Below are 13,563 nucleotides of genomic sequence, written 5' to 3'. Positions count from 1 at the left end.
TCCTGTCACGGACCCACACGCGTTCCCCAGGGAGAAGCGCACTGGCTTTCTTATCATAACACCGTTTTTCATTGTTTGCTGCACTACTCATCTTATTCCGGGCTACCTCATAAGCATGAGACAACTTCTGATGGTGTTCTAAAACCCATCCCTGCAAGTCCCTGCGGGGTTGTGTATCTAATACACCCAAACTCAAATCAACCGGGAGTCTAAGATGACGACCAAACATGAGGTAAGATGGAGCGAAACCAGTAGCACTGTGAACAACATTGTTATAAGCATGCAACAACTCTGGTAAGTGCTCTGGCCACCTACTCTGCTTTTCAACCTCAAGTGAACGAAGCATGTTTAATAATGTTTGATTCATCCTTTCTACTCTCCCGTTACCTGCTGGGTGATATGGGGTAGTGCGACTTTTAGAAACGCCGTACAAGCTACACAGTTCTTTCATAAGTTCCGATTCAAAATTTGGTCCCTGATCCGAATGGAAACGTGCTGGGCAGCCAAACGGTTGAATGACATGAGACCAAATTGCACGAACAGTAGTTTGAGCAGTTTGGTCACGTGTAGGGACAGCCCACGAGTAACGGGTGAACATATCAGTCATTACTAAAATACTTTGATAAGTGTCACTCGGTCGGCGCAACGAGAGAAAATCAAGGGCTACTACCTCTAACGGGTAAGACACCACTATCGGCTTAAGAGGTGCTCGTTGTTCTACACGATTTTTTTGTAGACTACAAACAACACACCCATTCTGAAAACACTGTACCCCCTTTTCCATGCCTGGCCAGAAGAAATGGCGCCTCAGGTGAGTGAGGGTCCTCTCCACTCCTGCGTGGGCTGTAGCTTCATGACATTTCCTCCAGACCTCCTGACGCTTAGAATCTGGGCACACAATCTGGAAACGGGGCTCACATACATAGGAATCAAACACATGTCTGCAGAGAATCCCTTTGTGTATACAGAGTCTTTTCCAATGTTTCAGCAGCTTTTTGGCTGGTTCACTTAGAGCTGCCTGCTCAGTCTTAGTCGGGGCTTTCCCCTTTTCCACATACACTCGTATTTGATGTACGTCTGGATCTGCCCCCTGTAGGGCCTGCCAGTCCTCCCCCAGTTCGAGTGAAGCTGTGTCTTCTGCATCTGCATCCATTACAGCTGCCACAGCGCAGCCAATATTGGTCGTAACCTTGGGGAATCTGGACAATGCATCTGCATTCACATTTTCTTTTCCAGCTCGATACTTCACCTCAAAATCAAATGAGGCCAACTGTGCAACCCACCTTTGTTCCACAGCCCCAAGTTTAGCAGTCTGTAGATGGGCAACTGGATTATTGTCAGTAAACACTGTAAACTTAGCGCCAGTTAAATAATCCTTAAATTTTTCAGTGATTGCCCATTTCAGTGCCAAGAGCTCCAATTTAAATGAGCTGTAGTTTGCATCATTTCGCTCTGCAGGGTGTAGACTGCGACTGGCGTAAGCGATTACTCGCTCTTCTCCCTCTTGATTTTGAGCCAGGACTGCACCCAATCCATGATAACTGGCATCAGTGTACAGACTGAAAGGCTGAGTATAGTCTGCATAAGCTAGTATCGGCGCTTGAGTTAATGCCTCCTTTAGTTTGTCAAATGCAGCTTGACAGTCTGATGTCCAGTCAATTAATTTGGCACCATGCTTCTTGTCAGTAGGGATGCCTGTTAAAAGAGAATTAAGTGGCCGTGCAATTTTGGAGAACCCCTGTATGAAACGTCTGTAATAGCCTGCCAAGCCCAGGAATGCCCTCACTTCTTTAATGCACTTTGGAGCAGCCCACTCTGTAACTGCAGCCACCTTGTCTGGATCAGGCATAACTCCCCTCTGGTTGACCACATGACCCAGAAATCTCACCTCTCTCTGGAACAGGTTGCACTTGTCGGGTCTCAGCCTCAGGCCATGCTTCCACAGACACATGAAGACTTCTTCCAGATGCTGCAGGTGGGTATCAAAATCAGGTGAATAGACAATTATGTCATCCAAATATACCAGCAGGGACTCAGCAATATGACCACTCAGACATTGTTGCATTAGTCTCTGAAACGTTGCAGGTGCATTGCAAAGACCAAACGGCATGCGCTGGAATTCAAAAAGGCCCAAAGGTGTAGTGAAGGCAGTCTTTTCTCTATCCTTAGGATCCACTTCAACTTGCCAATATCCACTGGCCAGATCCAAAGTGGAAAACCACTCTGCCTTGGAAAGGGAGGTTAGAGTCTCTTCAATCCTAGGGAGAGGGAAAGCATCTTTGTGAGTAACAGAGTTCAGTTTTCTGTAATCGACACAGAACCTCCAGCTCCCATCTTTTTTCTTGACCATAACAATGGGTGCAGCCCAGGGGCTGGAACTTTCAGTTATCACACCTTTGTCCAACATATCCGCTAATAGGGACCTCATTTCTTTATACAAGAGTGGCGGCAGTGGTCTGAATCTCTCCCTTGTAGGGCATGCATCTCCCGTTGGAATGGTGTGCTTGACGGCATCCGTCCGACCAAAGTCCTCGTCGTGCTTGGAAAACACTTTCCCCCATTTTTGCAGTAAGGTGGTCAGCTTACCAGCTTCAGCAGGTGTTAAACCTGGTCGTTCCACTAGTCTTTCTAGGCTGAAGCCGTTGCCCTCCCCTGAGGTGTCCACAGCTTCCACCAGGCCGACCTGCAATACGCCACTGTCATCAACAGCCAGGTCCACATCTCGACCTCCATGGACATCCACGTCGTCGACTTGGTAGAGGCGGCCAATCTTCTGGTAGCGCCCTAGAGTAACTGGAAAATTATTACAATTTTTTAGACGAACAGGGAGCCTACCATTTCTGACGATAGCAAGGGTGCGGGCCACTGTGACAGTGTTGAGCTCCTCCAGGGCTTCCACCAGGCCGCAGTAGTTTGTCCCTGCTGGTCCTGCTCGAGCTCGTCCCCAGATCACCACCTCACTTCTTGCGGGGATCTTGACCCCTCATCGCTGAGCTGGCCAGACATATCCCTTAAACTCATCCTCCATGGTGACAGCTGTCCTCTGACAAAGGGAAAAAGCTTCTCGCCACGCCCGCTGGGACCGCGGGCTCTGACAGCAAAAGGACAAAGGCTTCCCCGGGTTATTAAAAACCACATGCCAACATGGTCTGATTATATTCATGCCGATGATGAGGGGACTGGTGGAGCATTCATCAGTCACGACAAAAACACCTTTTTGGTTAATATCAACACCCTCAATCTTAAAGTCCATTAGGGCGTAGCCTATGCAGGGGATCTTCAGGCCATTCGCTGCCTTAAGCTGGATGTAAGTAGGAGCATTATTAACATGACAGTCAGGGAAGTGTTTGAGAAAAAGGCTCTGTTGCATAAGAGTCACTTGTGAGCCAGTATCCAAAAGTCCCTCTAACTTAATTCCTCCCACGAACACATCCACATAGGGGCAGTTCCCCACTAAATTAGTAGTGGCCCTCTGGTCTTGTTGACCTAACCCCACTGCATGGGCCTCTACAGTAGGGTGCACTAGTTTAAAGCTGGCTGGTTTACTGAGGACGCTGTACAAAATCGGGCGATATGACCCAGTTGTTTGCACACCCTACAAATGGGCCTACCGTCTTCATCCCATTGGTAACTGGTGTGGCGGTTCTGGTGTGGTTTCACCTGGGGATGTGGAGCGGTGGTCCTGGGGCGTGTTGAGGTTCGCATGGGGCCCATCGATCTCTTGTCTTTGATTAGTTCACAGGCAAGGTCCTTCATCTGAGCCTTCACCTCCTCCATGAGTTCCCTTTTCAGCTCCTGTTTCCACACGTCACTCTGTTGGTGAGATTGAACAGTATTAGGGTTCCTTACCGCAGCACATGTTACTTCAGGCCGTCTGGGACTTTGTTCTTCTTCCAACAGAAGAGCCTCCTGTTGCACAGCTCTAAAGGTTGTGTCAGGGTCCAGGCGCACAACTCGCTTTAACATCTGAAGTATGGCACCATCCTCCAGGCCAAGCAGGAATTGGTCCCTAAGGTGAGTATCAGTGGGTGCTTCTGTTTCATCATGTTTTTGTAATTTTTGGTACAGCTCTCTCAACCGGAGCCCATACGCCTGGACAGACTCGCCTGGTTTCTGCACACAACCAAAAAATTGTGACCGTAAAACAGACACAGGAACCTTCTTTGTATACAAGTCATCGAGGATGGAAAATATTTTTGTCACCCTATCACGTTCATCATCACTGAGCACATTAATTTGGCGTCTGGGTAAACCAGACAAGGCACCAATCAAAATCTTTACTTTGTGCGATTCAGCCAAATCATTTGCATCTAAAAGACCTTGTATCTGCTCCTTCCATTCACTATACTTGGCATCGTCATTTTGCCCTTCAAATTTAGGGATCCATGGGGCACCAGGATAAATAGGCATCATCATTTTTAAAAAGATTTAAAAATCCCGTTTTTCTAAAAAAAAAAAGAAAAATAAAATCTATTAAAACACTGCTCACAACCCTGCCAACAACGCCAGATTCTGTGGCACCCGAGTGGTGTACCAACTAAATAACGGCAGGAGTTGTGAACAGTTATGAAACAAAATCCGTAAAAATGACAATCATTTATTTTAAAACAATGTCAGAAGCGAAGGAGGTGCGGACAGTCCATGACAATCAATCCATAAGCCAGTCTATAGTTTGTCCTTATCTGAGCAAAGGAAGGGCGCGGTCCTCCACCACATCCAGTCCTCCCGTTCCTGGCGAACCCCGTCAGCGACCCAGCCGCCGCTCCTCGACGGCGACCAGTCTTTCCGTACAATCCGCCTGTCTGGATACACCGCCTCCCCGCTCCTGCCACGCAATCGCCGCCGCTCCGTCTTCTCCTCCGTTCCTTTTCTGTGCGTCCTCTCTGCTTGTGTCCTTTTCAATTGTCATGACAATCTCCATGCTAATTAAGCAGATGTATAACACCTGCGCCGGTGCAGTGGGCCTCTCTGGGTATCCGGGCACGTGACCTCAAAAACAACCAATCAGAAAAACATGCAAAACAATAACTCAAAAGTTTAACTCAACTAAACCTAAGAAAATACATAACTTCAAAATATAAGCAATCAAAACAAATATAAAAGAAAACATAGATAGAACTCCAAAAAAAAGGAAAACCGAGGTCACATTACCACATAAGCATTATTTCGAAAGTGCTTATGTTTTATAAACCATTTAACTTATTATTTGATGTTAAGAGATACGCGTTTTCTACTGGAAACGAACTGCCACGAAGTATAAATCGAGATTTTTACTTTTGTGTTGAATGTGTGTTTAATACATTTACCACTAATGACAAAAAAATTAACTTTTCAGCAAAATTCACCAACTGCACAATTCTTATTAGTGTAAAATAAGTAATATTTCAAAAGAGCAGAAGAAATCGTATGTCTTTTGAACAATAATAATTTTTATTGTTAATCTGTTGAGATGATCGTATTTTCTGGTTACCAAGTTCCACAAAGTAAACATCTGATTTTCACTTTTGCAAAATTTACCAACTGTAAATTTCTTGTGTTTAAGCAGAAAAGCAGTATTTTGAAATAGCTTATGTTTTATAAACTACATAACTTGTTATTAAGTTATTAATTTGGTGTTAATATATAAGCGGGGGTTGTTTCTGGTAACGAACTGCCACGAAGTATAAATCAAGATTTTTATTTTTGTGTTGAATGTGTGTTTTATAATATATCTACTAATGACGAAAATAATTATTTTTTCTGCTAAATTCACCAACTGCACAATTCTTGTTAGTGTTAAATAAGTAGTATTTCAAAAGAGCAGAAGAAATCTTATGTTTTTTTGAACAATAACAATATTTGTTGCTAATCTGTTGCTAAGAGATGAGTGTGTTTACTGGTAACCAAGTGCCACGAATTGAACATCAGATTTTTACTTTTGCAAAATAGGTAAGCATTATTTCGAAAGAGCTTATGTTTTATAAACTATATTACTTGTTATTAATTTGGTGTCAAGAGATAAGCGTTTTCTACTGGTAACGAACTGCCACGAAGTATGAATCGAGATTTTTACTTTTGTGTTGAATGTGTGTTTAATATATTTATCACTAATGATAAAACATTAACTTTTCAGCAAAATTCACCAACTGCACAATTGTTGTTAGTGTAAAATAAGTAGTATTTCAAAAAAGTAGAAGAAATCTCATGTTTTTTGAACAATAAGAATTTTTGTTGCTAATCTGTTAATCTGTTGCTAAGAGATGATCGTGTTTTCTGGTTACCGAGTTCCACAAAGTAAACATTTGATTTTCACTTTTGCAAAATTTACTAAATTTAAATTTTTTGTGTCTGTAAGTAGATAAGCAGTATTTTGAAAGAGCTTATGTTTTATAAACAGTATTACTTGTTATTAATTTGATGCTAAGAGTTAAAGCAGGGTTTCTTTTCTGGTAACGAACTGCCACGAAGTATAAATCAAGATTTTTATTTCTGTGTTGAATGTGTGTTTTATAAAATATCTACTACTAATGACAAAAATATATATATATTTTTTTGCAAAATTCACCAATTACATAATTCTTAACAAGTATAAAATAAGTAGTATTTCAAAAGAGCAGAAGAAATTTTTTTTTTAACAATAACAATATTTGTTGTTGCTATGAGATGAGTGCGTTTTCTGGTAACCAAGTGCCATGAAGCAAACTGTTAATTTTTACTTTTGCAAAAGTAAGAATCAGAAAGCAGTGCACAGACATCACAAACATTGGTAATGTATCTACTGCTCACATTAACAGTAGCCTTTTTCCTAAAATAAGCTTTTTTAGCTATTTTGTTTATTTATTAACCATGTTTAGTACACTGAATGGAGGTAGTCATTGTAAGACAACATGCTAGTTATAGCCCACATGCCACTGGCTGCATTTAGGCTAATATTACCATTTTTGACTAATTTCAGCATGTACACTAATTTTAACATACTGAATGGAGTAAATCCATGTTACTCAACATACTTGTGACTCTCCACATGCTATTGAGTACATTGTAGTTTACTTTTGCATTGAGGCAAATTTTTAGCATCAGATTGCTGGGTTCCAACCACAGGCACACTTTGGCAGGCCCCGTTTAAATTTCTTCAGAAATTTTGTAGTTATAACTAACTGTCCTTGACTGTTAAAGAAACTCACAGTTTCAGTGTTGGGGTCACATTGTATTTAGGAAATGTTTGATAGGTGTGCACGTAAGAAAAAAATATGTAGTTTACTGCAAGGTGAAACACTAGTTAAAATCAAACCTACTTGGAGATACTCAGACAAAGTATATATATAATAATATCTACTACTAATGACATTATATATAATAATAAATCCCTTCTCACCCTTCCGCAGGTGGTCTCTTTCATCCTCTGAGCTCGGGTCCTCTACCAGACGCCTGGGAGCTTGAGGGTTCTGCACAGTATCTTAGTTATTTCTAGAACTGCACATTGCTGGAATGAGATGTCTGATGCTGTTCCTGGGATCTGTTTTAGACACTGCTCCAGTTTGGGGGTGACTGCCGTGAGGGTCCCAGCGCTCCTTGGCCCTGTAGACGCAGGATGAATCCTAGCAACCTGTGGCCTCTTTGCTGGGAGTACCGGACTCCAGGTGATGGTGTAGACCCACCAATTTCTGTCGGGATCGGTTTGGTAAATGCCAGGTCGCTGACAAATAAACCTTTTGTCATTAGGGATTTCTTTTCCTCTCAAGGATTGGATGTTTTATTTATAACACAATTATGGATAAGTGGTTTGGGTGACTCCAGCATTATTAATTAACTTGTACCGTGGAACTGTGGAACTGCGGCTTTTTTAATGCTCCAAGGATGTGGGGCTCCGGTGGAGGTATAGTGACTGTTTTTAAAAGTTCTTTTACTTGTAAACAGTTGTCTCTGGCCTCGTTTAGTAGCTTTGAGATTAGCCTATTTGAACTTGGCAGCTCTCACATTGTGCTGTGTGCGGCGGTCTATCGGCCACCAAGGTACAACAAAAACTTTATAAATGGCTTTTCTGATGTCTTGGTTGATGTCATCCCAAGGTATGACCGAGTTCTCATTGCTGGTGATTTTAATGTTCATGTCTGTTGTCCTACTTCACCTATGGCTCAGTCATTTTCTTAATGTTATTGATTCAGCCACTTCAGTTATTTGTCGGTGGTACATCCCATGTAGGGGCTTGTCCTCCCATGATGGTACCTCCAGCACCTCGTCCTCTGTTCCCCACTGTCCGAGACATTCGCTGAGGACATCGCCTGTTGAGGCTTTGTCCTTGATGTATTTATGGATCTTGGATGTTTCATCCTGGACAGTGGCTCTCACATTCACTAGTCTTCTGCCTCCTTCCTTGCGGCTCGTGTACAGTCTCAGGGTGCTGGATTTTCAGTGGAACTCTCCATGCATGGTTAGTAGCTTCAGAGTCTTAACATCCGTGGTGTTTATCTCCTCCTTTGGCTAGTTATTTATTTATATTTTGAACAGACAGAAAAGACAATCAAGAAAGAAAATAGAATCAAACAAACTTAAGAAATAAAAGGTAAAGAAAATTATTATGCACAAGTGACATGCAAATTTTATATTTTCTGTTCAAAAGGAGCAGGTAAAAGATATGTCCTGCCCCTTTCATATTTATAATCAATTAACTGTCAAAACATCAAAACGAGACAACTTGTTTCCACTTTACATATTTAAAGATGTACCATTATTTAAACACCATTTATATAAACAGCATTTATAGTCATCTTATAGAACATATTTTGCAATAAGTTCCTTTTTAATCAGTTTTTTAAGCTGACTTATATTTGTACTTTTTTTGAACTCATTCAATCCATTCCATACATCTACTCCACGCACCAATAAACAAAAACTGCCTGGTTGTTTTAATACATTATTTTTTTAAATATCCTTCACTTCTTAAATTATAACCACTCTGTCACAAAATATTTTCTGTATATTGGGTGGAAGTTGCAGATTTCTGACCTTAAACATGAATTGTACAGTTTTAAATATTACAGAATTTCAGTATTCTGGGACCTTGTTGCTCAGCTGTCGTGTGGGGTTCCCCAAGGTTCGGTTTTGGGCCCACTCCTCTTTCTACTGTGCATACGCCCAATATGTTTTATTTTAAATCGCTACAGTAATGTCTCTTACCATGTGTATGCTGACAATATTCAAATATAGTGTTCATTTCGATCCTCTGAATTTTATAAATTGACTGAACTCAGTAACTGCCTGTTGGACATCAAAATATGCCTGAATGACAACTACCTGCAGTTAAATGCAAGCAAGACAGAGACGCATAATGTTGCTCCTGATGATAAAATTGCTGAAATCAGGAAGCATCTTAGGTTTTTTAACCCTTCAGAAAATAAATAGTCTCCGAAATCTGGGTGTTCTCTTTGACAGTTCTTTGTCTCTGGACAATCATTGCAAACTGTTAGTTCACAACTGTTTATAATTTAAGGAATATTTCTAAGCTGCAAACTATTTTATCACAGAATGAATTAGAAATGATTGTCCATGCTGTTATTTATTCTCGTTTAGATTACTGTAACAGCCTTTTAGTGGGGATAAGTAAATCTTCTATGGCTCACCTGCAGGCTGTGCAAAAAGCTGCAGCCAGGCTTTTAACTAAAACCCACAGAACAGCTCACATAACGCCTGTTCTGACCTCACTGCATTGGCTTCCTGTATATTTTAGGACTCATTTTAAAATTTTGGTCTGAAGACGGAGCAGCAGACTCTGGGGGTTGCTCCACAGCAGCAGGCACTAGGACAGGCGGCAGCCGAGAGAGACGCTGCCTCGGCGTTGGGACTGGAGGTAGCTGGTTCTGGCGCTGACTTGCCACTGGGGACCGGTTGAGGCTAGGCCAGGAGCCATCTTGGCACGTGGACTGGCTGTGGCTGGAGGCAGCAGGGGTTCCGTCTAGGGGCCGGGGTTTCCAGCGGCTCAGGACGACGGTGGCGACGAGACTGTCTAATCGCCTTGTCATAGTCTGACTCCTGTCCCAGTTCCTCCAGCAGCAGAGAAGGCAGGATCTCTACATTCCTTGTAGAGATCACTTTGTGCCAAGTCCAGCTGCTGCTGGAGCCACGCCTCGTGGGCCATTAATCTTGCATCCTCACCTCTGTTGTGGTCGGGTCCTACTGTCATGATGTGATATTGTTGGTGAGGAAGATGCTTGTAAGCCCAGGGTGACATTAGTCGATGTTTAATGGTGAATCCAGAAACACAGATGACACAGGGTGAACCGAGGAACAAGATGTGGCGCAAACAGACGACAGACTTGAACTGGTGGTACAAACGATGAGGACCCAACAAGGAACAAAGACAACAGGTGGGTATAAATACACAGAGGGTAACCAGGGAAACTAGACACACCTTGAAGCAATCAAGATAACACATAGACTCACAGGGGAAAATGGGACTAGACAGAAAGAAATTCAAACTCAAAACACAGAAACTAACAACATTTAGTTTGTTAAATCACATATTTAGGCACATGGTAAAGAAGACATGCTGACATTAAGTTTGGGCCTCAGAATAATGAAGAGTGAAATCATTATTCTGTGGGAATGTTATTGTAAGGCACATTGTGAATATAATTTATCTTGTCAGAATTGTAAGTTAGTATGAGCCACTTTAACTGGTAAGATTGTTCAACTGGTTGCTAAATAAAACATAAATGATCCAATCACATGGGAATATCCAAAGAGTTATATTGAAACATGAAGTCTCTGCCTTAAAGCAAACAAATATTGTGTTTTGAGATTAGAATTGTTATCATAATTTTACCAGATTATGGTTATGTAAATTATGAGTTTTGAAACAACCAGTGAGTCTAACCTTGAATAAAGTGGGAAAACAGGAAGAGCAACAGATCAGCAATAACACAAGATGTGGTGTGATCTTTTGTAAGCCTGGGAGGTTCCAAGATCAAAGTATTTATTGCCATTCATATGCAAATACCATGGAATAATACAAGTTTGGTGGAAGCAATTATCACACAGCAAGAAGAATTCAAAATACTGGGTGTGTGTTGGTGTGTTACATTAAATTAATGATCTGAAGATTGAGCAAGTAGTTTTGAGAATTTCATTTCTACTCAGGAATGTCCCAAAATGACAGAAAAGCTGTAAACACACCTGAAATGTTACCCGTCATAAACCCATCTCATATCTCTTTAGACTTTCAAAAAGATAGATTAAAAAAAACAAATCTTAGATTTTGGTGAACAGGGACAGTCTTCAAAGAAATTGCTTATTATATCGCATTGAAAGGAATAAATCCAGTCAACATTAAATATTCAAAATCAATCATTGTTAATGTGTGCACCAAGATAATTGATTAATCTAGGCCTGGGGAGCCCAAGTCCAGTCTTCTAAAGCTGCTACCCTGGAACTTTACATGCATTCCTGCTCCAACATGCCTGAATTAAAAGGCTTACTTCCCTCACTGCAAATAGATCACTTACTTGCAATAAAGCCTAGAATAGGTGTGCTCAGGTTCAATCCTCGAGAGTCAGCACCTTGCAACTTTCAGATGCTTTCCCTCAACACACATGAAATGAATGGCTCATTAGCAGGCCTCTACAGAACTGAGAAAGGACAAAATAAAAAAAAATGTAAATTGTCATACCATCAATGCCATCCATATTATCAAAGACGCCATAATTTTTTAAATTCCAAGGAATTTAAAAAATTTCATTTCATTTTGATTGTACTATTAATAAAATGTTCTAGAAGCCTTTTGTCATGTACTGGGAACTCCCCAACTAGATCTAGTACCCTGTATTGCAAGGCAAGGCCTGGGAATAAAATACTTAAAAACATGGAAAGACGCCAAGGTAGCAGTAAAGAAAACCATGATACAGGCAGGAAAAAAAAAAGAAACCTAGAGAAGGAGTGGACACATCAAAAACAATTGGATGTCATAGGTGGGATCCAACCAAGAGGAACTTCACTGAGTTGACCTAGGAAAGCTGGAACCATTCCTGAACTCCTTGTGGGTGAAAAGAGTTTATGTAACCTGTCCCTACTCCTGTGAATCTTTATAGATGTGGTATAAGGAGAACTCAATGGGCAAACTCTGTGGGTGAAAGGGGATCCTGAGAGATATTTTGTCAGGAGAAAAGATTGCTTTAACCCACAAAAACTACAGATGGCATCATAGCAATGTTCTGGCTGTGCTCGCCAAAATCCTAGAGAATAAGATTGAAGGACATTACATTTCCACCCAACAGCAAGAAAATGTTTAAAATTGCTTTGATGAAAGAGGGGAAAGACTGCCACCAAAATTAAGAACAGGTCAAACTCAGGGTTCACCTAAAGAGAAGATCAATGTCTGACTGCTGTTCTCCGTGTTTTCTTTCTGGTTCTGAGCAGACCAATACCAGAACCAGAAGACCTGCATTGTCTGGAAGGTTGATGCAAAAAGAAAACTGCTGGATAAGAGGTGTCAAAACATTTGTTGTGAAATGGCCTGGGATAAATAAACTGAATTGAACTGAAATGAAACCAAAAAAAAGTCCAGTTCCCTATGTAACAGTTATGGGCTAGGCAGCTAACTGCGATATCAGAAACCGGTTCTTTGAGGAGCCTGAGGTGTGAATGAAAACACAAGGAAACTGTTTTAGTTAGTGTTTCGTGCCAATGTATTGAATTTTTTTTTTTTTTGGAACAGGGAAAAACATAAGGGGAGAAAAAAACAAACAAACAAAACAATTACAAATGCACAGTGAGAGACAATTCAAAATAAATGCAAAGATCATAGAGTTCTTTTCCTTTAGCTCGCCATCCTTTGGTTCAGAAGAGGATCTGATCCATCATATAAAAAAACCCGACCTAAAAGGCCAGAAAACCCATTAAGTATGTTATCAATGTACAAACAAACAAATACAATATTAAATGCAATTATTAAATATCTAATAATTAAACATTTCATTTCAATTAGGTTAAATTAACCATAATTTAAATAAAGAATAATAATTTCAAACTAATCAATTAAGGTTAAACTTGAAAAGTTGAAATCAAAGTTAACTTCCAAAATATCAAAGAAAATAAATTAACTCAAATACTCAAGCAGTGTGAGGAAAAGAAATTAAATAAATATACTGCGCAATATCAATTTAAAATGTAGCTACATCCTATTTTATACGTTTCATTTCAAAAGTGCCAAAACACGCACAATACCAGCAGTTTAGTTACCTTAAAGTAGGGAGTGGGGCGCACCCAACAGCGATCAGCTGTGACAGCCCAGGTACAACGGCAACTGTTCTAACAAAACAATGCTCCAATGAGCAATCAAGCAGAACTGGATGCTAAACAGATACTGCTATGCCATGAACAAAACTCACCAAGAGTGCAAATCAATAGTTTCAGAGATTTGGGTTGAATTTCCAGGGTGAAATCAGCAGGATGCCAGCAGCCAGCCACAATCACAGTGAACAGGTGATGTTGTTTAACCTGGCTGGAGGCGGGGCTTTAAATAAGTTGAGGAGTTTGGGGAAAACAGGAAGTGGGCCCGCAAAAATAAAAGTCTTAATTGACTAACTGCGG

General features: G+C 41.0%; 1 long non-coding RNA gene across 1 annotated transcript; it reads right to left on the bottom strand.

Moving 5' to 3' along the window:
• Window positions 1–10,904: 10,904 nt before the first annotated feature.
• Window positions 10,905–13,563, bottom strand: LOC148156543 (uncharacterized). The gene is made up of 2 exons (XR_015764565.1): window positions 13,213–13,563; window positions 10,905–12,849 (listed from the first exon to the last, which is right to left on the bottom strand). It is a non-coding gene; the product is annotated as an uncharacterized LOC148156543 (long non-coding RNA).

The sequence above is a fragment of the Poecilia mexicana genome, unplaced genomic scaffold, assembly GCF_051168715.1.
Source record: "Poecilia mexicana isolate PSO_F unplaced genomic scaffold, ASM5116871v1 scaffold_11, whole genome shotgun sequence".
Lineage (NCBI taxonomy): Eukaryota > Metazoa > Chordata > Actinopteri > Cyprinodontiformes > Poeciliidae > Poecilia > Poecilia mexicana.
This window is presented reverse-complemented; position numbering and strand designations above follow the sequence as displayed.